Below are 21,557 nucleotides of genomic sequence, written 5' to 3'. Positions count from 1 at the left end.
GAACTTCACTGGAATTTGAGAACAAGGCTTCCTAATTTCTACCAGCACATTGACTGTAGTACTCACTCGAGCAAAACATTGGACCACTGCTACTCTAACTTCCGCGATGCATACAAGGCCCTCACCCGCTCTTCCTTCGGCAAATCTGACCATGACTCCATCTTGTTGCTCCCCTCCTATAGGCAGAAACTTAAACAGGATGCTCCCGTGACAGCTGAAGCCAACGCTGGTCTGACCAATCGGATTCCACGCTTCAAGATTGCTTCGATCACATGGACTGGGATATGTTCCGGGTAGCATCAGACAACAACATCGATGTATACGCTGACTCGGTGATTGAGTTTATTAGGAAGTGCATTGGAGATGTTGTACCCACTGTGACTATTAAAACCTTCCCTAACCAAGAAACCGTGGATTGATGGCAGCATTCATGCAAAACTGAAAGCGCGGGCCACCACATTTAATCATGGCAAGGCAACTGGAAACATGACCAAATACAAACAGTGTAGCTATTCCCTCCGCAAGGCAATCAAACAAGTGGGACACCGATCCCTAAGAAATTAAAAAAAAACTTTTTAGCACGCTCTGAGGACAATAACACGGCCCGCTACCAAAACCTGCGGGCTCTCCTTCAATGTGGCCGACGTGAGTAAAACATTTAAACGTGTTAGCCCTCGCAAGGCTGCCGGCCCAGACGGCATCCCCAGCCGCGCCCTCAGGGCATGCGCAGGCCAGCTGGCTGGTGTGTTTACGGACATATTCACTCAATCTCTATCCCAGTCTGCTGTTCCCACATGCTTCAAGATGTCCACCATTGTTCCTGTACCCAAGAAAGCTAAGGTAACTGAGCTAAATGACTGCCGCCCCATAGCACTCACTTCTGTCATTATGAAGTGCTTTGAGAGTCTTGGACCATATCACCTCCACCCTACCTGACACCCTAGACCCACTCCAATTTGCTTACCGCCCCAATAGGTCCACAGGTGATGCAATCGCCATCACACTGCACACTGCCCTATCCCATCTGGACAAGAGGAATACCTATGTCTGGGTAAGTATCTAAGAGCTGTGAGTATTTCTGGGTAAGTATCGAAGAGCTGTGAGTCTTTCTGGGTAAGTCTCTAAGAGCTGTGAGTATTTCTGGGTAAGTATCTAAGAGCTGTAAGTATTTCTGGGTAAGTATCTAAGAGCTGTGAGTATTTCTGGGTAAGTATCTAAGAGCTGCGAGTATTTCTGGGTAAGTATCTAAGAGCTGTGAGTCTTTCTGGGTAAGTATCTAAGAGCTGTGAGTCTTTCTGGGTAAGCATCTAAAAGCTGTGAGTATTTCTGGGTAAGTATCTAAGAGCTGTGAGTCTTTCTGGGTAAGTATCTAAGAGCTGTGAGTATTTCTGGGTAAGTATCTAAGAGCTGTGAGTATTTCTGGGTAAGTATCTAAGAGCTGTGAGTATTTCTGGGTAAGTATCTAAGAGCTGTGAGTCTTTCTGGGTAAGCATCTAAAAGCTGTGAGTATTTCTGGGTAAGTATCTAAGAGCTGTGAGTATTTCTGGGTAAGTATCTAAGAGCTGTGAGTATTTCTGGGTAAGTATCTAAGAGCTGTGAGTATTTCTGGGTAAGTATCTAAGAGCTGTGAGTATTTCTGGGTAAGTATCTAAGAGCTGTGAGTATTTCTGGGTAAGTATCTAAGAGCTGTGAGTCTTTCTGGGTAAGTATCTAAGAGCTGTGAGTATTTCTGGGTAAGTATCTAAGAGCTGTGAGTATTTCTGGGTAAGTATCTAAGAGCTGTGAGTATTTCTGGGTAAGTATCTAAGAGCTGTGAGTATTTCTGGGTAAGTATCTAAGAGCTGTGAGTATTTCTGGGTAAGTATCTAAGAGCTGTGAGTATTTCTGGGTAAGTATCTAAGAGCTGTGAGTATTTCTGGGTAAGTATCTAAGAGCTGTGAGTATTTCTGGGTAAGTATCTAAGAGCTGTGAGTATTTCTGGGTAAGTGTCTAAGAGCTGTGAGTATTTCTGGGTAAGTATCTAAGAGCTGTGAGTATTTCTGGGTAAGTATCTAAGAGCTGTGAGTATTTCTGGGTAAGTATCTAAGAGCTGTGAGTATTTCTGGGTAAGTATCTAAGAGCTGTGAGTATTTCTGGGTAAGTATCTAAGAGCTGTGAGTATTTCTGGGTAAGTATCTAAGAGCTGTGAGTATTTCTGGGTAAGTATCTAAGAGCTGTGAGTATTTCTGGGTAAGTATCTAAGAGCTGTGAGTATTTCTGGGTAAGTATCTAAGAGCTGTGAGTATTTCTGGGTAAGTATCTAAGAGCTGTGAGTATTTCTGGGTAAGTATCTAAGAGCTGTGAGTATTTCTGGGTAAGTATCTAAGAGCTGTGAGTATTTCTGGGTAAGTATCTAAGAGCTGTGAGTATTTCTGGGTAAGTATCTAAGAGCTGTGAGTATTTCTGGGTAAGTATCTAAGAGCTGTGAGTATTTCTGGGTAAGTATCTAAGAGCTGTGAGTATTTCTGGGTAAGTATCTAAGAGCTGTGAGTATTTCTGGGTAAGTATCTAAGAGCTTTCCACTCCTGGATTGTACGATGTTTACCCATCATGTTTTTTTTTATTCTTCAAGCTCTGTCAAGTTGGTTGTTGATCACTGACAACAATTTTCAAGTCTTACAATAGATTTTCCAGCTGATTTAAGACAAATCTGTAACTAGGCCCCCCACTAACATGCAATGTTGTCTTGGTAAGCAACTCCAGTTTATATTTTAGGTAATTGTCCTGCTGAAATCTAAATTTGTCTCCCAGTGTCTGTTGGAAAGCAGACCCTTCCCTCTAGGATTTTGCCTCTTCTTAGCTCTATTCTGTTTATTTTCATCCTAAAATAATCCCTAGTCCTTGTAGATGAAACCCCATAACATGAAGCAGACATCACCATACTTGAAAATATGAAGAGTGGTACTCAGTGATGTGTTGTGTTGGATTTGCGCCAAACATAACACTTTTTATTCAGGACATAAAGTTCATTTCTTTGCCACATTGTTTGCAGTTTTACTTTTAGTGACTTTTTGCAAACAGGATGAATGTTTTGGAATATTTATATTCTGTACAGGCTTCCTTCTTTTCACTCTGTCATTTAGGTTAGTATTGTGGTGTAAATACAATGTTGTTGATCCATCCTCAGTTATCGCCTATCGCAGCCACTACACTGTGTTACTGTCACCACTGGCCTCATGGTGAAATCACTGAGCGGTTTCCTTCCTCTCCGGCAACTTAGTTAGGAAGGACGCCTGTATCTTTGTAGTGACTGGGTGTATTGACTACATCATCCAAAGTGTAATGAATAAATTCACCGTGCTCAAAGGGATATTCAATTACAGTATTCTATATTTTTATATTCTACCAATAGCTGCCATCCTTTGCGAGGCATTGGAAAACATTCCTGGTCTTTGTGGTTTAAAATTCACTGCTCGACTGGGACCAACACTTTTTTTATTTGCATTACATTTATGAGTTTTTACATTCCTAAAAACATAACGCCACTTTGTCATTATGGGGTATTAAATCTATATTTCATCCATTTTAAATTCAGGCTGTAACACAACAAAATGTGGGAAAGTTAAAAGGTATGAATGCTCTCGGAAGGCTGTAAGTTGAAAAAAAAAGGTTTGTGTTAGTAGTTCCACAGACGTCTTTTGAGGTAAGATGCCTCGGCAAAATAATTTCTAGTTGAATGACAATTCTCTCTCTCTCTCTCTCTTTCTCTCTCTCTCTCTCTCTCTCTCTCTCTCTCTCTCTCTCTCCCCTTTTCTCTCTCTCCCCTTTTCTCTCTCTCTCTCTCTCTCTCTCACATGAAGTTTAATGAGGTGGAGATATGTACTGGGGGTTGTATCATGTAGAGCCTACAGTCGCTACCCACGTCAGCTCTGGCTTTAATGGAATCATACTGTAGTATGCTGTTCCTCATCTTGGAACCGTGGTGTGTGTTTGTGTGTGTGTGTGTGTGTGTGTGTGTGTGTGTGTGTGTGTGTGTGTGTGTGTGTGTGTATGTGTGTTTGTGGACACTTCATGTAATCATATACCCTACCTTTGGACCAGGACTCCCGGGCCTTATAACCCACACACATGGCCCTCCCTGTCTCAGTACAACACCCATTCATCCTGAGCTTCAGGACTCACTAGCTCACCAGGACACCTCTCCCCTCCCAGAACCGCGTGAATCTACTGGAAAAACACACAGCATGTCTGCCCCAGTCAAAGAGGTGCACTATATAGGGAATAGGGCTCTGGTCTATAGTAGTACCACTATATAGGGAATAGGGCACCATTTGGGATGCAAAAATGGGTAGTGCTACCCAGAACCAGCCACGTCTACACTGTTACAACAGCCATCATGTTGGATGCTACCCAGAACCAGCCACGTCTACACTGTTACAACAGCCATCATGTTGGATGCTACCCTGAACCAGCCACGTCTACACTGTTACAACAGCCATCATGTTGGATGCTACCCAGAACCAGCCACATCTACACTGTTACAACAGCCATCATGTTGGATGCTACCCTGAACCAGCCACGTCTACACTGTTACAACAGCCATCATGTTGGATGCTACCCAGAACCAGCCACGTCTACACTGTTACAACAGCCATCATGTTGGATGCTACCCAGAACCAGCCACCTCTACACTGTTACAACAGCCATCATGTTGGATGCTACCCAGAACCAGCCACGTCTACACTGTTACAACAGCCATCATGTTGGATGCTACCCTGAACCAGCCACGTCTACACTGTTACAACAGCCATCATGTTGGATGCTACCCAGAACCAGCCACATCTACACTGTTACAACAGCCATCATGTTGGATGCTACCCTGAACCAGCCACGTCTACACTGTTACAACAGCCATCATGTTGGATGCTACCCAGAACCAGCCACGTCTACACTGTTACAACAGCCATCATGTTGGATGCTACCCTGAACCAGCCACGTCTACACTGTTACAACAGCCATCATGTTGAATGCTACCCAGAATGAGCCACCTCTACACTGTTACAACAGCCATCATGTTGAATGCTACCCAGAATGAGCCACCTCTACACCGTTACACCGGAAATCATGTTGGATGCTACCTAGAATGAGCCACCTCTACACTGTTACAACAGCCATCATATTGAATGCTACCCAGAATGAGCCACCTCTACACTGTTACACCAGCCATCATGTTGAATGCTACCCAGAATGAGCCAGCTCTACACTGTTACAACGGAAATCATATTGGATTTTTTAGAACACAAGTGGAGTCTAACAGTGACCCATGTTCAGCTAGATGTGTTCGGCTCTACCATGTAGTCTTTGTCTTGGGCACAGTTATCACCTCACCACCCACGGAAAGAGAGAAAAGACTGGAATTCTTTGTCTTGGGCTCAGTCATCACCTCACCACCCACGGAAAGAGAGAAAAGACTGGAATTCTTTGTCTTGGGCTCAGTCATCACCTCACCACCCCAGAGAAGGAAAGAACAGACTGGAAGTCTTTGTCTTGGGCTCAGTCATCACCTCAACACCCCAGAGAAGGAAAGAACAGACTGGAAGTCCTTGTCTTGGGCTCAGTCATCACCTCAACACCCCAGAGAAGGAAAGAACAGACTGGAAGTCCTTGTCTTGGGCTCAGTCATCACCTCAACACCCCAGAGAAGGAAAGAACAGACTGGAAGTCCTTGTCTTGGGCTCAGTCATCACCTCAACACCCCAGAGAAGGAAAGAACAGACTGGAAGTCCTTGTCTTGGGCTCAGTCATCACCTCAACACCCCAGAGAAGGAAATAACAGACTGGAAGTCCTTGTCTTGGGCTCAGTCATCACCTCAACACCCCAGAGAAGGAAAGAACAGACTGGAAGTCCTTGTCTTGGGCTCAGTCATCACCTCAACACCCCAGAGAAGGAAAGAACAGACTGGAAGTCTTTGTCTTGGGCTCAGTCATCACCTCAACACCCAAGAGAAGGAAAGAACAGACTGGAAGTCCTTGTCTTGGGCTCAGTCATCACCTCAACACCCCAGAGAAGGAAAGAACAGACTGGAAGTCCTTGTCTTGGGCTCAGTCATCACCTCAACACCCCAGAGAAGGAAATAACAGACTGGAAGTCCTTGTCTTGGGCTCAGTCATCAGCTCAGCTCCCAGGGAAGGAGACAACAGACTGGAAGTCCTTGTCTTGGGCTCAGTCATCACCTCAGCTCCCAGGGAAGGAGACAACAGACTGGAAGTCCTTGTCTTGGGCTCAGTCATCACCTCAACACCCCAGAGAAGGAGACAACAGACTGGAAGATTAAAACACCATGACCAAGAATGTAAATACTGAAATGCTGAAACATGGGAGCCTTGTCTATCATCATATTAATACTGGGGAGCCTTGTCTATCATCATATTAATACTGGGGAGCCTTGTCCATCATCATATTAATACTGGGGTATAGGAGCCTTGTCTATCATCATATTTATACTGGGGAGCCTTGTCTATCATCATATTAATACTGGGGAGCCTTGTCTATCATCATATTTATTCTGGGTTATAGGAGCTTTGTCTATCATCATAATAATACTGGGGTATAGGAGCCTTGTCTATCATCATATTAATACTGGGAGCCTTGTCTATCATCATATTAATACTGGGGTATAGGAGCCTTGTCTATCATCATAATAATACTGGGGAGCCTTGTCTATCATCATAATAATACTGGGGAGCCTTGTCTATCATCATAATAATACTGGGGAGCCTTGTCTATCATCATATTAATACTGGGGTATAGGAGCCTTGTCTATCATCATATTAATACTGGGGTATAGGAGCCTTGTCTATCATCATATTAATACTGGGGTATAGGAGCCTTGTCTATCATCATATTAATACTGGGGTATAGGAGCCTTGTCTATCATCATAATAATACTGGGGTATAGGAGCCTTGTCTATCATCATAATAATACTGGTAGTTTACAATACATGTACAATGACTTGATATTGGTATCAGGGATAAGAGAAGTGTCTGTCTATACTGGAGAGTTTTACCCAGTTCACTATTCAGTTGAGTATTATGTAGGAGAAGTATAATTTTGGAAGGTCTATTACAAGTGTAATTGGTATGGTATTGATCGCTGCCATCTAGTGGTTGAAGTGATGCAGAACAGGAATGATTTGAAAAGGGGGCGTGGCATCCAACACTAATAAAATGTTTCGATGAGCTGGCTGACAACATTACACAGAAAATATGAGGAAGGGAAAGGGCGTGGCATCCTTCACTAATAAAAGGGCGTGGCATCCTTCACTAATAAAAGGGCGTGGCATCCTTCACTAATAAAAGGGCGTGGCATCCTTCACTGTTTCGATGAGCTGGCTGGCAACATTACACAGAAAATATGAGGAAGGGAATGTTGTTAAGATTCTGAACTGTCAGATAGCTAGTAACAGTGACAAGAAGCTGCCATGTTAGGAATCATAGGTGGTTCGTTTCAGTTCGTTGTATCTTTTTATTGATACCATGTCTTATTTTGAGGTGTTTTGACTGATTTCATGTCAATGCAAAAAATGCTCTAGTTAGCTGACCAGCAAACGTAATGACATATTTAACGAGACAAGTGCTCATTGTGAAAATGTATCTATGTTTTCAATAAAACATTTGTAAATCAAGTATAGTTTAAATCTTGTCAACAATCTAAGCCACCCCAGTCTGTTTTGCCCAATAGTTGCGCACACATTGGTTTTGTTGCTAAACATCCAACCCATCTATACACTAAAATATAAATACACATTAAATTGGAAAACTGTACAATCAGTATAATTCATCTAGAATCTGAAGAGGTGAAAACAAAACTAACACATCACTTTTAGAAATTAACATATCTTTGTAAGGTATTTTTCTTTTTCAAAGAACACTGTTTTTCAGAAATGTCCACATCACTCATACATGTGTGTATGTGTGTGTATATGTGTGTATGTGTGTGTATATGTGTGTGTGAGAGAGAGTGTGTGTATATGTGTGTATATGTGTGTATGTGTGTGTATATGTGTGTATGTGTGTGTATGTGTGTGTGAGAGAGAGAGAGTGTGTGTGTGTGTGTATGTGTGTGTATATATGTGTATATGTGTGTGTGAGAGAGAGTGTGTGTATATGTGTGTATATGTGTGTATATGTGTGTATGTGTGTGTATGTGTGTGTGAGAGAGAGTGTGTGTATATGTGTGTATATGTGTGTATGTGTGTGTATGTGTGTGTGAGAGAGAGTGTGTGTATATGTGTGTATATGTGTGTATGTGTGTGTATGTGTGTGTGAGAGAGAGAGAGAGAGTGTGTGTGTGTATGTGTGTGTATATATGTGTATATGTGAGTGTATTTATGTGTATATGTGTGTATATGTGTATGAGAGAGCGAGAGAGAGAGAGTGTGTGTGTGTGTATGTGTGTGTATGTGTGTGTATATATGTGTATATGTGTGTATATGTGTATGAGAGAACGAGAGAGAGAGTGGGTGGGTATGTGTACAGTACCAGTCACAAGTTTGGACACAACTACTCGTTCCAGGGTTTTTCTTTACTTTTACTATTATCTACATTGTAGAATAATAGTGAAGACATTAAAACTATGAAATAATCATGTAGTAACCAAAAAACATATTAAACAAATCAAAATATATTTTAGATTTTAGATTCTTCAAAGTAGCCAACCAGTTTCATGAGGTAATCACCTGGAATGCTTTTCCAATAGTCTTGAAGGATATCCCACGTATGCTGAGCACTTGTTGGCTGCTTTTCCTTCACTCTGCAGTCCAACTCATTCCAAACCATCTCAATTGGGTTGAGGTCGGGTGATTTTGGAGGCCAGGTCATCTGATGCAGCACTCCATCACTCTCCTTCTTAATCAAATAGCCCTTACACAGCCTGGAGGTGTGTTTTGGGTCATTGTCCTGTTGAAAAACAAATGATAGTCCCGTTAAGCCCAAACCAGATGGGATGGTGTATCACTGCAGAATACTATCGTAGCCATGCGGGTTTAGTGTGACTTGAGTTCTAAATAAATCACAGACAGTGTCACCAGCAAAGCACCATCACACCTCCTCCTCCATGCTTCACGGTTGGAACCACACATGCAGAGATCATCTGTTCACATACTCTGTGTCTCACAAAGACATGGCGATTGGAACCAAAAAATCTCAAATTTGGACTCATCAGACCAAAGGACAGATTTCCACCAGTCTAATGTCCATTTCTCATGTTTCTTGGACCAAGCAAGCCTCTTCTTATTGGTGTCCTTTTGTAGTGGTTTCTTTGCAGCAATTGAGCATGAAGGCCTGATTCACGCAGTCTCCTCTGAACAGTTGATGTTGAGATGTGTCTGTCTGTTACTTGAACTCTGTGAGGTGCAACCAGAGGTGCAGTTAATTGCCGATTTCTGAGGCCGGTAACTCTAATGAACTTCCTTTCCTGTGACAGTCTTCATGAGAGCCAGTTTCATCATAGCACTTGATGGTTTTGTAACTGCACTTGAAGAAACGCTCAAAGTTTTTGACATTTTCCGGATTGACTGACCTTCATGTCTTAAAGGAATGATGCCCTGACCTTAGTTATCTTAGTTTTCTTTATTATTTTGGTTAGGTTAGGGTGTGACGAGGGTGGTTTGTGTGTTTTGTCTTGTCTAGGGTTTTTGTACATTATGGGGTTTTGGTTTGTCTAGGTAAATGTAGGTCTATGGTGGCCTGAATTGGTTCCCAATCAGAGGCAGCTGTTTATCGTTGTCTCTGATTGGGGATCCTATTTAGGTTGCCATTTTCCATTTTGGTTTTGTGGGTTATTGTCTATGTGTAGTTGCATGTCAGCACTAGTTGTTTATAGTGTTAGTTTAGTTGTTTTTTATAGTTTGTTCAGTGTTCTCTTTTATTAAAGAAGAATGTATTCCAATCACGCTGTGCCTTGGTCTCCTCGTTACGATGAACGTGACATGGACGGTCGTTACTCTTTGCTTATTTGAGGTGTTCTTGCCATAATATTGACTTGGTCTTTTTCCAAATAGGACTATCTTCTGTATACCACCCCAACCTTGTCACAACACAACTGATTAGCTCAAAAGCATTAAGAAGGACAGAAAGTCCACAAATTAACTTTTAACAAGGCACTCCTGTTAATTTAAATGCATTCCAGGTGACTAGCTCATGCCACTGGTTAAGAGAATGCCAATAGTGTGCAAAGCTGTCATCAAGGAAAAGGGTGGCTACTTTGATGAATCTCAAATATAGAACACAATGAGTACGTGTGTCCAAACTTTTGACTGGTACTGTATGTATGTATGTGTATGAACCTGTGTGTATGTATGCGTGCGTGTATCTGTGTATTTTAATCTCTGGCACCAGTGGGATGGTAGCGTCCCATCTCGACAACAGCCAGTGAAATTGCAGGGCGCCAAATTCAAAACAGAACTCTCATAATTAAAATTCCTCAAACATACAAGTATTTTACACCATTTTAAAGATACACTTGTTGTTAATCCAACCACATTGTCCGATTTCAAAAAGTCTTTAAGATGAAAGCAAACCAAACGATTATGTTAGGTCAGCACCTAGTCACATAAAACCATACAGCCATTTTTCCAGTCAAAGAGAGGAGTCAAAAAAGCAGAAATAAAGATAAAATGAATCACTAACCTTGAATTATCTTCATCAGATGACACTCATAGGACTTCATGTTACACAATACATGTATGTTTTGTTTGATAAAGTTCATATTTATATTTATATCCAAAAAATCTCAGTTTACATTGACGCATTATGTTCAGTAGTTCCAAAACATCCGGTGATTTTGCAGAGAGCCACATCAATTTACAGAAATACTCATAATAAATATTTCTAAAAGATACAACTGTTATGCATGGAATTTTAGATCCACTTCTCCTTAATGCAACCGCTGTGTCAGATTTCAAAAAAGCTTTACGGAAAAAGCAAACCATGCAATAATCTGAGTACGGCGCTCAGACACAAAAACAAGCCATACAGATATCCGCCATGTTGTGGAGTCAACAGAAGTCAGAAATAGCATTATAAATATTCCCTTACCTTTGATGATCTTCATCAGAATGCACTTCCAGGAATCCCAGTTCCACAATAAATGTTTGTTTTGTTCGATAAAGTCCATAATTTATGTCCAAATACCTCCTTTTTGTTCGCACGTTTAGCCCAGTAATCCAAATTCATGAGGCGCGGTCCAGACGAAATGTCAAAAAGTTCCGTTACAGTCTGTAGAAACATGTCAAACGATGTATAGAATCAATCTTTAGGATGTTTTTAACATAAATCTTCAAAAATGTTCCAACCGGAGAATTCCTTTGTCTTCAGAAATGCAATGGAACGCAGCTACCTCTCACGTGTGCACGCGTGATCAACTCATGCCACTCTGGCAGAGACCTTACTCAATCAGCTCTCATTCCCCCTTAGTTCACAGTAGAAGCCTCAAAGGTTCTAAAGACTGTTGACACCTAGTTGAAGCTATAGGGAGTGCAATATGACCCCATAGACATTGTGTATTTGATGGGCAATGACTTGAAAAACTACAAACCTCAGACTTCCCACTTCCAGGTTGGATTTTTTTCTCAGGTTTTTGCCTGCCATATCAGTTCTGTTATACTCACAGACATCATTCAAACAGTTTTAGAAACTTCCGAGTGTTTTCTATCCAAATCTACTAGTAATATGCATATCCTAGCATCTGGGCCTGAGTAACAGGCAGTTTTCTCTGGGAATGCTTTTCATCCGGACGTGAAAATACTGCCCCCTATCCCAGAGCTGAGAACCTTGACTCGCCAATTCCTCCTTTGGCCGCCTTTCCTTCCAGTTCTCTGCTGCCAATGACTGGAACGAACTGCAAAAATCTCTGAAGCTGGAGTCTTATGTCTCCCTCTGTAACTTTAAGCATCAGCTGTCATGAGCAGCTTACTAATCACTATACCTGTACACAGCCAATCTGTAAATAGCACACCTCATCCCCATATTGTTATTTATCTTCTTGCTCTTTTGCTCCCCAGTATCTCTACTTGCACATCATCGTCTACACATCTATCACTCCAGTGTTAATGGCTAAATTGTAATTATTTCGCCTCCATGACCTATTTATTGTCTTACCTCCCTACTCTTCTACATTTGCACACACTGTAGATAGATTTTTCTATTGTGTTATTGACTGTACGTTTGCTTATGTGTAACTCTGTGTTGTTGTTTTTGTCACACTGCTTTGCTTTATCTTGGCCAGGTCGCAGTTGTAAATGAGAACTTGTTCTCGACTAGCCTACCTGGTTAAATAAAGGTGTTCTCAACTAGCCTACCTGGTTAAATAAAGGTGAAATAAATAAATAAAAATGAAATAAAAAGAGTTAGTTAGCACTCCCTTATTTCTGCTTATCATCACCTGGTATAAAATGACAACAATGCCCTGCTAGCTGACTTACTTTTCCACTGTCGAAGCTGTTTTCCTGAAGCATTCTGTCCAGTTCTGAAAGAACTCCCTGTGAATATCGTCATGCTGTGGATGTTTGGTCAGAATGTGTTAATGTAATTTGTTTGTTTTGAGAGATTCATTGCTAAGCACTTCCCCGCACAAAACACATTGTTGGCGCTCCTCGTTATTTCTCAAACTTTGAATGAAACCAAGAGAGAGAAACTCATCGCTGTATTTGCGTTTTATGTCGAGTGAGCTGTCAGAACATGACCTGCGGTGAGTGATGACGAGTGAGAATGACAACTCATTGGCTGACAGCGCATCATCTGAATATATAGAGTTCACTTAATATAGAGAACACATCACCCAGAGATCACATCACCCAGAGAACACATCACCTAGAGAACACATCACCTAGAGAACACATCACCTAGAGAACACATCACATAGAGAACACATCACCCAGAGAACACATCACCCAGAGAACACATCACCTAGAGAACACATCACCCAGAGAACACATCACCCAGAGAACACATCACCCAGAGAACACATCTCCTAGAGAACACATCACCCAGAGAACACATCACCCAGAGAACACATCACTCAGAGAACACATCACCTAGAGAAAACATCTCCTAGAGAACACATCACCCAGAGAACACATCATCTATAGAACACATCACCTAGAGAACACATCACCCAGAGATCACATCACCTAGAGAATACATCACCTAGAGAACACATCACCTAGAGATCACATCACCTAGAGAACACATCTCCTAGATAACACATCACCTAGAGAACACATCTCCTAGAGAACACATCACCCAGAGGAAACATCACCCAGAGAACACATCACCTAGAGAGCACATCACCCAGAGAACACATCACCTAGAGAACACATCACCCAGAGAACACATCACCCAGAGAACACATCTCCTAGAGAACACATCACCCAGAGAACACATCACCCAGAGAACGCATCACCCAGAGAACACATCATCCAGAGAACACATCACCTAGAGAACACATCACCCAGAGAACACATCACCTAGAGAACACATCACCTAGTGAACACATCACCTAGAGAACACATCTTCTAGAGAACACATCACCCAGAGAACACATCTCCTAGAGAATACATCTACTAGAGAACACATCGCCTAGAGAACACATCACCTAGAGAACACATCTCCTGAGAACACATCTCCTAGAGAACCGCAGACCACGTGTAACCATGCCACCCCTGGAACTCCACATCCGGCTTCTTCACCTCAGACAACGTGTAACCATGCCACCCCAGGACCTCCACATCCGGCTTCTTCACCTTAGACCACATGTAACCATGCCAACCCAGGACCTCCACATCCGGCTTCTTCACCTCAGACAACGTGTAACCATGCCACCCCAGGACCTCCACATCCGGCTTCTTCACCTTAGACCACATGTAACCATGCCAACCCAGGACCTCCACATCCGGCTTTTTCACCTCAGACAACGTGTAACCATGCCAACCCAGGACCTCCACATCCGGATTCTTCACCACAGACAACGTATAACCATGCCAACCCCAGGACCTTCACATCCGGCTTCTTCACCTCAGACAACGCGTAACCATGCCAACCCCAGGACCTCCACATCCGGCTTCTTCACCTCAGACCACGTTTAACCATGCCAACCCCAGGACCTCCACATCCGGCTTCTTCACCTCAGACCACGTTTAACCATGCCAACCCCAGGACCTTCACATCCGGCTTCTTCACCTCAGACAAAGTGTAACCATGCTAACACCAGGACCTTCACATCCGGCTTCTTCACCTCAGACAACGCGTAACCATGCCAACCCCAGGACCTTCACATCCGGCTTCTTCACCTCAGACAACGCGCAACCATGCCAACCCCAGGACCTCCACATCCGGCTTCTTCACCTCAGACCACGTTTAACCATGCCAACCCAGGACCTCCACATCCGGATTCTTCACCTCAGACCACGTGTAACCATGCCAACCCAGGACCTCCACATCCGGCTTCTTCACCTCAGACCACGTGTAACCATGCCAACCCAGGACCTCCACATCCGGCTTCTTCACCTGCAGGATCGTGTGACACCAGCCCCCCTTACAGCTGATGAAATTGAGGATTACTTCTGTCTGTAATAAAGACCTTTTGTGTGGAAAAACAAATTCTGATTGGCTGAGCCTGGCTCCCCAGTGAGTGGGCTTGGCTCCCCAGTGGGTGGGCCTGGCTTCCCAGTGGGTGGACCTGGCTCCCCAGTGGCTGGGCCTGGCACCCCAGATGGTGGGCCTGGCTCCCCAGTGAGTGGGCTTGGCTCCCCAGTGGGTGGGCCTGGCTCCCCAGTGAGTGGGCCTGGCTCCCCAGTGGGTAGACCTGGTTCCCCAGTGGCTGGGCCTGGCTCCCCAGTGAGTGGGCCTGGCTCCCCAGTGTGTGGGCCTGGCTCCCCGGTGGGTGGGCTTGGCTCCCCAGTGGGTGGACCTGGCTCCCCAGTGGGTGGGCCTGGCTCCCCAGTTAGTGGGCTTGGCTCCCCAGGGGGTGGGCTTGGCCCCCCAGTGGGTGGGCTTGGCTCCCCAGTGGCTGGGCTTGGCTCCCCAGTGAGTGGGCTTGGCTCCCCAGTGAGTGGGCTTGGCTCCCCAGTGGGTGGGCCTGGCTCCCCAGTGGGTGGACCTGGCTCCCCAGTGGCTGGGCTTGGCTCCCCAGTGGGTGGGTCTGGCTCCCCAGTGAGTGGGCTTGGCTCCCCAGTGGCTGGGCTTGGCTCCCCAGTGAGTGGGCTTGGCTCCCCAGTGGGTGGCCCTGGCTCCCCAGTGGGTGGACCTGGCTCCCCAGTGGCTGGGCTTGGCTCCCCAGTGGCTGGGCTTGGCTCCCCAGTGAGTGGGCTTGGCTCCCCAGTGGGTGGGCCTGGCTCCCCAGTGGTTGGGCCTGGCTCCCCAGTGGCTGGGCCTGGCTCCCCAGTGGCTGGCTCTGGCTCCCCAGTGAGTGGGCCTGGCTCCCCAGTGGCTGGGCCTGGCTCCCCAGTGGGTGGGCCTGGCTCCCCAGGGGCTGGGCCTGGCTCCCCAGTGGTTGGGCCTGGCTCCCCAGTGGCTGGGCCTGGCTCCCCAGTGGCTGGCTCTGGCTCCCCAGTGAGTGGGCCTGGCTCCCCAGTGGCTGGGCTTGGCTCCCCAGTGGGTGGGCCTGGCTCCCCAGTGGGTGGGTTTATGCCTTCCCAGGCCAACTCATTGCTGCTCCCCTGTCCAGTCATGTGAAATCTATAGATTAGGGCCTAATACATTTATTTAAATTGACTGATTTCCCTATAGCAGCTGTAACTCAGTTACATGTTGCGTTTAAATTTTTGTTCAGTTTAATTAACATGTAGTATTGCATGTAACATTGACAGTTCAGATCACATGTTAGTAGATTCAGATTAAACTGTGTTGGATGCTTTCGAATGAGTCTAACTCGCCAGAATCTGTGCGATTTTCTCAAATATTTGACAAACAACTAAAATATCCATACATTTGAAGGATGCGAATTCAAATGTGCTACAAAAATCATCTTTCTTAAAAAATTGCTCCACAAAATATCGCTAACAAAAACAGAATTATATCAGCTGGTGATTGTAGCGTACATTGCGCACCCTCAAGTAGTATCGCGATGACTCCAGTAGATGGCGGTAAACACAAAGTAATGCGAGGTGAATCTCATGCTGCTGCTGTGTCAGGGACAGTTCTGTAGTTATGCTGTGGATAATGTTGATTAGATGCTGTGAATAATTAGTACATTCACACCACGTAGTGCACAACGACAGCTTTGTTCAAAAATACTTAAGCTGAGGTTTTATACAAATTCAGAATGTGAAGCATAGATAATTACCAAAGAAACAAAGAATCACAAAAAATATATATATATATATACATATATATTCTATGCGTTAAAGTGATTTTTTGGGGGAAGGAACTAAATAAATAAGCAATACATTTAGAATCAATACATGGATTGCTTGTCCTTGGTTTCCATAGAGATGTGTTATATTCCCATTGTGTTCCACCTCCCATAGGCCTCGACTACTCCACCACATTAAACCCTGGGTATATAGCATGGCCTGTGAGAATGGTATGGGGCGTACTGTGTGGAGCATTTCTACACCCAGTCACCCACATCTCCAGAAGTTCAGCTGGGTACAAAACCCTGATTAGTTCAATGTCTCTAATCACAATTTCAACACAATTTGTCACGCGGGACTAGGTGTGTGTGCAGGAATCAGACGCAGAGAGAGAGTAACGAAGTACAGTGCTTTACTATAGCACTCCAAACTGATAAGCCCAATACAATACAGGGCGCAGGACACTATACCAGACAACCCAAAACCACAGGGTGTCCAGTATAGAAAATAAAATACACCAACGACCTAATATGTACACACGTAACAAAAGACAATCCCGCACAAAACAAGGGCGGGTCAAACTACTACATATAGGGAAGCTAATTAAACCAAAATAAACACAGGTGAAACTAGTAAGACAAAACCAACAGACAAACGAAAAAGGGATCGGTAGCGGCTAGTGGGACGGTGACGACGACCGCCGAGCACCGCCCGAACAGGCAGGGGAGCCAACTTCGGCGGAAGTCGTGACACAATTAATCTGGAGATTTAAAAAAAAAGAAAAGGTAAACACAAACACCAAATCCGCAAAGACAAACACACCAAATAATATGTTCCCATTTGTACTAGGCCCTATCGTGTGCAATCCTATCTCTCCAAAGCGTGGAGATCCAACTAGTCTGAGGATCATATAGAAGTCAATGAAACATTCATGGCCTGGTTCTCTCTGCATTCCCCTGGTTCTCTCTGCATTCCCCTGGTTCTCTCTGCATTCCCCTGGTTCTCTCTGAATTCCCCTGGTTCTCTCTGCATTCCCCTGGTTCTCTCTGCATTCCCCTGGTTCTCTCTGAATTCCCCTGGTTCTCTCTGCATTCCCCTGGTTCTCTCTGCACCCCCCTGGTTCTCTCTGAATTCCCCTGGTTCTCTCTGCATTCCCCTGGTTCTCTCTGCATTCCCCTGGTTCTCTCTGAATTCCCCTGGTTCTCTCTGAATTCCCCTGGTTCTCTCTGCATTCCCCTGGTTCTCTCTGCATTCCCCTGGTTCTCTCTGAATTCCCCTGGTTCTCTCTGCATTCCCCTGGTTCTCTCTGCATTCCCCTGGTTCTCTCTGAATTCCCCTGGTTCTCTCTGCATTCTCCTGGTTCTCTCTGCATTCCCCTGGTTCTCTCTGCATTCCCCTGGTTCTCTCTGCATTCCCCTGGTTCTCTCTGAATTCCCCTGGTTCTCTCTGCATTCCCCTGGTTCTCTCTGAATTCCCCTGGTTCTCTCTGCATTCCCCTGGTTCTCTCTGCATTCCCCTGGTTCTCTCTGCACCCCCCTGGTTCTCTCTGCACCCCCCTGGTTCTCTCCACAGATGTTACTCTTTCTGCAGGATGGCCCCTTCCTTCCTCATCTAGGATCCTGTCCAACTCTGCCTTTGCCGCTCCTGATTCTGGCCCAGTTTCATGCATCATCGGGCAGCTACATGCCCTGCCACAGCTGTCACGCTGTCAAGGAATGCAGCGAGCAGAAAGACACATACATTACCGCAACATTGCCCCATACAACTCAACTCTATGTATCTGACTGTCAGTCACATTATGTCCACATTACGATGCTGTCTCTGCAGTAGACCAAAGCTAGAGGAGAACTGCATTGCAACACTTTATTGGTAACATTAGAAAACAGATAAATAAAGGAATACATTATGTTTTAAGAACGGATATATACACATATGTATTATCATAACGTCAACCTAATTATTATTCACCCCCCCCCCCCCCCCCACACACACAAAAATGTTTTTGCCTCTTCAGAAGACAGAAAGAAACAAATCAATGACTGAGCTGCAACTTCTTAAAGCTCAAAATTGCCATAGTGTAATTTATTTCATAAAGTAAAGCACAGTCCAAAAAAAACAACAACAACATTGATTTGGATAAAAAAAAGAAAGAAAAAAAACCTTTCCTCAAGGCAGCTCAAAATATACAAACAGAGGAAAAGTTAAGGCTATTGTGACAAAGCTGCAGCGGAGACAACTTTAGAGTATTCGCTTAGCAACCCGTGTCGTAAATCGACGACGACGGTCGTAAACAGTAAGGTTTTGGGTGTTGAAAAAGTCCGAGCGGAATCTATTGTGGAGATGTTGGAGACAGAGAGACAGAGGAGACAGAGACATATTGTTCCTCTACGGAGCTACACGCCGAAACCGGTAGAAAAATGGATACTAAAAACACGACATTTCACTAACTGCAACTATTACATTTGGTGAAATCCGAAAGATCCTGTTAGACGAATGGGTTTATTATTAAGAGCCGACATCACAACTGTTACTTTCACTAGCTAGCAGGCTAGCAGGCTAGCAGACTAGCTCCAATGGCTGCATGCTTGGAATGGATAGCTCGTTGAAACTATTCTCTAGTAAGGATTTATATTGTCAATGGAATAAACATCATCATCTCGTCGTCGTCGGTAATATAAAGTAACGATCTCCGTAGAGTGATTGTCTCGACTGAACGGTACCGTTCACACACCGCGGACACAACAAGAAACAAGAAGAAAGTCACATACAGGTTTGTTTCACAGTTTTGACCGTCTTTTACAGAACTATACTTTTTGACCAAGCCATTGTCAAGTGGACTGTCTCAAGGTATCTAGTTTGAGCGAGTTTACGTTAATCGGATGAATTATTAATTGGCTAAGAGATGTAAATGATTTATCCAAGACCTCTAAAACAGATATTGCGGTACAGAAGCATAGCCAGTTTGCTACTCATTTCAGTTCAAGGGTCTTTATTGACATGGGAAACGTATGTTAATATTGCCAAAGCAATGTAGATGATATACAAAAGTTAAAATAAACAATACAAATTAACAGTAAACATTTTAACACGTAGAAGTTTCAAAAGAATAAAGACATTACAAATGGTATATTATGTCTACTATATACAGTGTTGTAACGATGTACAAATGGTTAACTCTCTCAATAGGAATGGTCAGTGTAAACTAGATGAGGGGTAAGGAAATGGGTAGACTAACTAACCAGTCACTTCTGGTGGCTCCTAACAACATTATTTAACACCTATGTTGAGTACAGTATAACGATCATGTTGTTTTCTGGTGACACTTGACAGTAGGCTGTTTACTAGGCTACACTGTCACATCTAATTTTATCTTGAGCCAACAATAACTTCCAAAAATAAATTTTTGTTGTTGTCCTTTTCCTGAAATGGTGTAGTTAAATACTCCAAAAGTAAATGATCAATTAAGACAAGATTTCCAAAACTAACTCTGTTATCCAGCTGCCTCGTAATATTAATCTATGACATGTCAACTGTTGATACTATGGTCATTGTGACAATGTTGAGGTTAACTAAGAAGGTTCTATTGAGAGACAGCCATGCTTCCGTTGCAAGGAACAGACAGCCTTGCAAAATGGTTTCAAATTTCTTGGTGCAGTTTTTAGGCGCTTGAGACCACGTAACTGGATTCTAGTGAGCCAACCTCGAATTCGATCGCGATCGAGCGATATTAATCTCTTAAGAGAGAGAGTGTGTGTGTGTGTGTGTGTGTGGGTGTGTGTGTGTGTGTTCGTGATTGCATGTGGGCACCAATCAGGGAGAGAAAAAAATCTCACTTTGAAAATCACACCAAAAAATAAATAATCTTGCTTTGTGATTGCCAATATCAACATATGTGCATGCATATCAATTATGTCTTCTTTAATAGTCTCTTTAAATGGAGAAAGTGAGATTTTTTAAAATTCATCTTTTTAATTTCCTGTAAGATGAAAATGAGATTCTGTGGTTATCCGGGATGAATCACAAACGGCCGTGATTGGGAGTCCCCATAGTGCGGCTCACAATTGGCCCAGCGTCTTCCTGGTTTGGCCGGGGTAGGGCCGTCATGATAAATAATAATTTGTTCTTAACTGACTCGCCTAGTTAAAGGTTAAATAAAAAAATAAAGTGCATTTATATTTAGCTGTTTTCAGAGATTCACATCTCAGCGACTAGAGAACTAACAATTCTTCCTCAACAGGGACACTGATAGAGGGCTTTTTGTGTTGCTGGGGTGACTGGCCAGTCAACTATATTCTCTCTCCCTGTCGCGCTCTCAACTCTCTCAATTCAATTTCTGACGCTTTTATGGCATGGGGAAGCGTATGATTTAAATCAAGTGAAATAGGTCATAAGAAAAGAAAGGTAAACATTACACTCACAAAAGTTTCAAATGAATAGAGACATTTTGAATGTCATATTCTGGCTATATAAGCTTTCTCTCTTCCCCCCCTGTTGGGTACAACTCAAAATAGGTCAATATTTAACCACTTCCCCTGGAAGAAGAGTTCAGTTACTGTTTCCGTTTCACTGTAACTCAGTGAAAGTATGAGCTTGACATGACTGGATGTAATCCATGTCCGTTCTACAGAGATCTAAATAGCTGAAGTCATTTTCTATGTAATGTATTACCTGGGGGACTCCATGTTGATTATCTTTCCAGAAGACGTTAAGTCCCTGATTTTTATACCGTATTAACTAAAGCTGCATAATACTCTTTTTGTCAGACGCAGATATTCTGTAATGACAGATTGCGTACCAGTCAGATGCATGTTTTACTCTAGAAAGGGCCAGTCAGATGCGTGTTTTACTGTAGAAAGGGCCAGTCAGATGCATGTTTTACAATACAAAGGGCCAGTCAGGTGCATGTTTTACTCTAGAAAGGGCCAGTCGGGTGCATGTTTTACTCTAGAAAGGGCCAGTCAGGTGCATGTTTTACTCTAGAAAGGGCCAGTCAGGTGCATGTTTTACTCTAGAAAGGGCCAGTCAGATGCATGTTTTACTCTAGAAAGGGCCAGTCAGATGCATGTTTTACTCTAGAAAGGGCCAGTCAGATGCGTGTTTTACTCTAGAAAGGGCCAGTCAGGTGCATGTTTTACTCTAGAAAGGGCCAGTCAGGTGCATGTTTTACTCTAGAAAGGGCCAGTCAGATGCGTGTTTTACTCTAGAAAGGGCCAGTCAGGTGCATG

The 21,557-nt window shown here is 43.7% G+C and overlaps 1 protein-coding gene across 1 annotated transcript in view; it reads left to right on the top strand.

Annotated features, from left to right (window-relative positions):
* The first annotated feature begins 18,678 nt into the window (after positions 1-18,678).
* LOC139420125 (divergent protein kinase domain 2A-like) overlaps positions 18,679-21,557 on the top strand; it is a 76,967-nt gene continuing 74,088 nt past the window's right edge. The window contains exon 1 of the mRNA XM_071169866.1: positions 18,679-19,102. The gene's annotated coding sequence lies outside the window, so the exon portion shown is untranslated. The remainder of the gene's footprint in view (positions 19,103-21,557) is intronic.

Source organism: Oncorhynchus clarkii, chromosome 11, assembly GCF_045791955.1.
Source record: "Oncorhynchus clarkii lewisi isolate Uvic-CL-2024 chromosome 11, UVic_Ocla_1.0, whole genome shotgun sequence".
In the NCBI taxonomy this organism is placed as follows: domain Eukaryota; kingdom Metazoa; phylum Chordata; class Actinopteri; order Salmoniformes; family Salmonidae; genus Oncorhynchus; species Oncorhynchus clarkii.
This window is presented reverse-complemented; position numbering and strand designations above follow the sequence as displayed.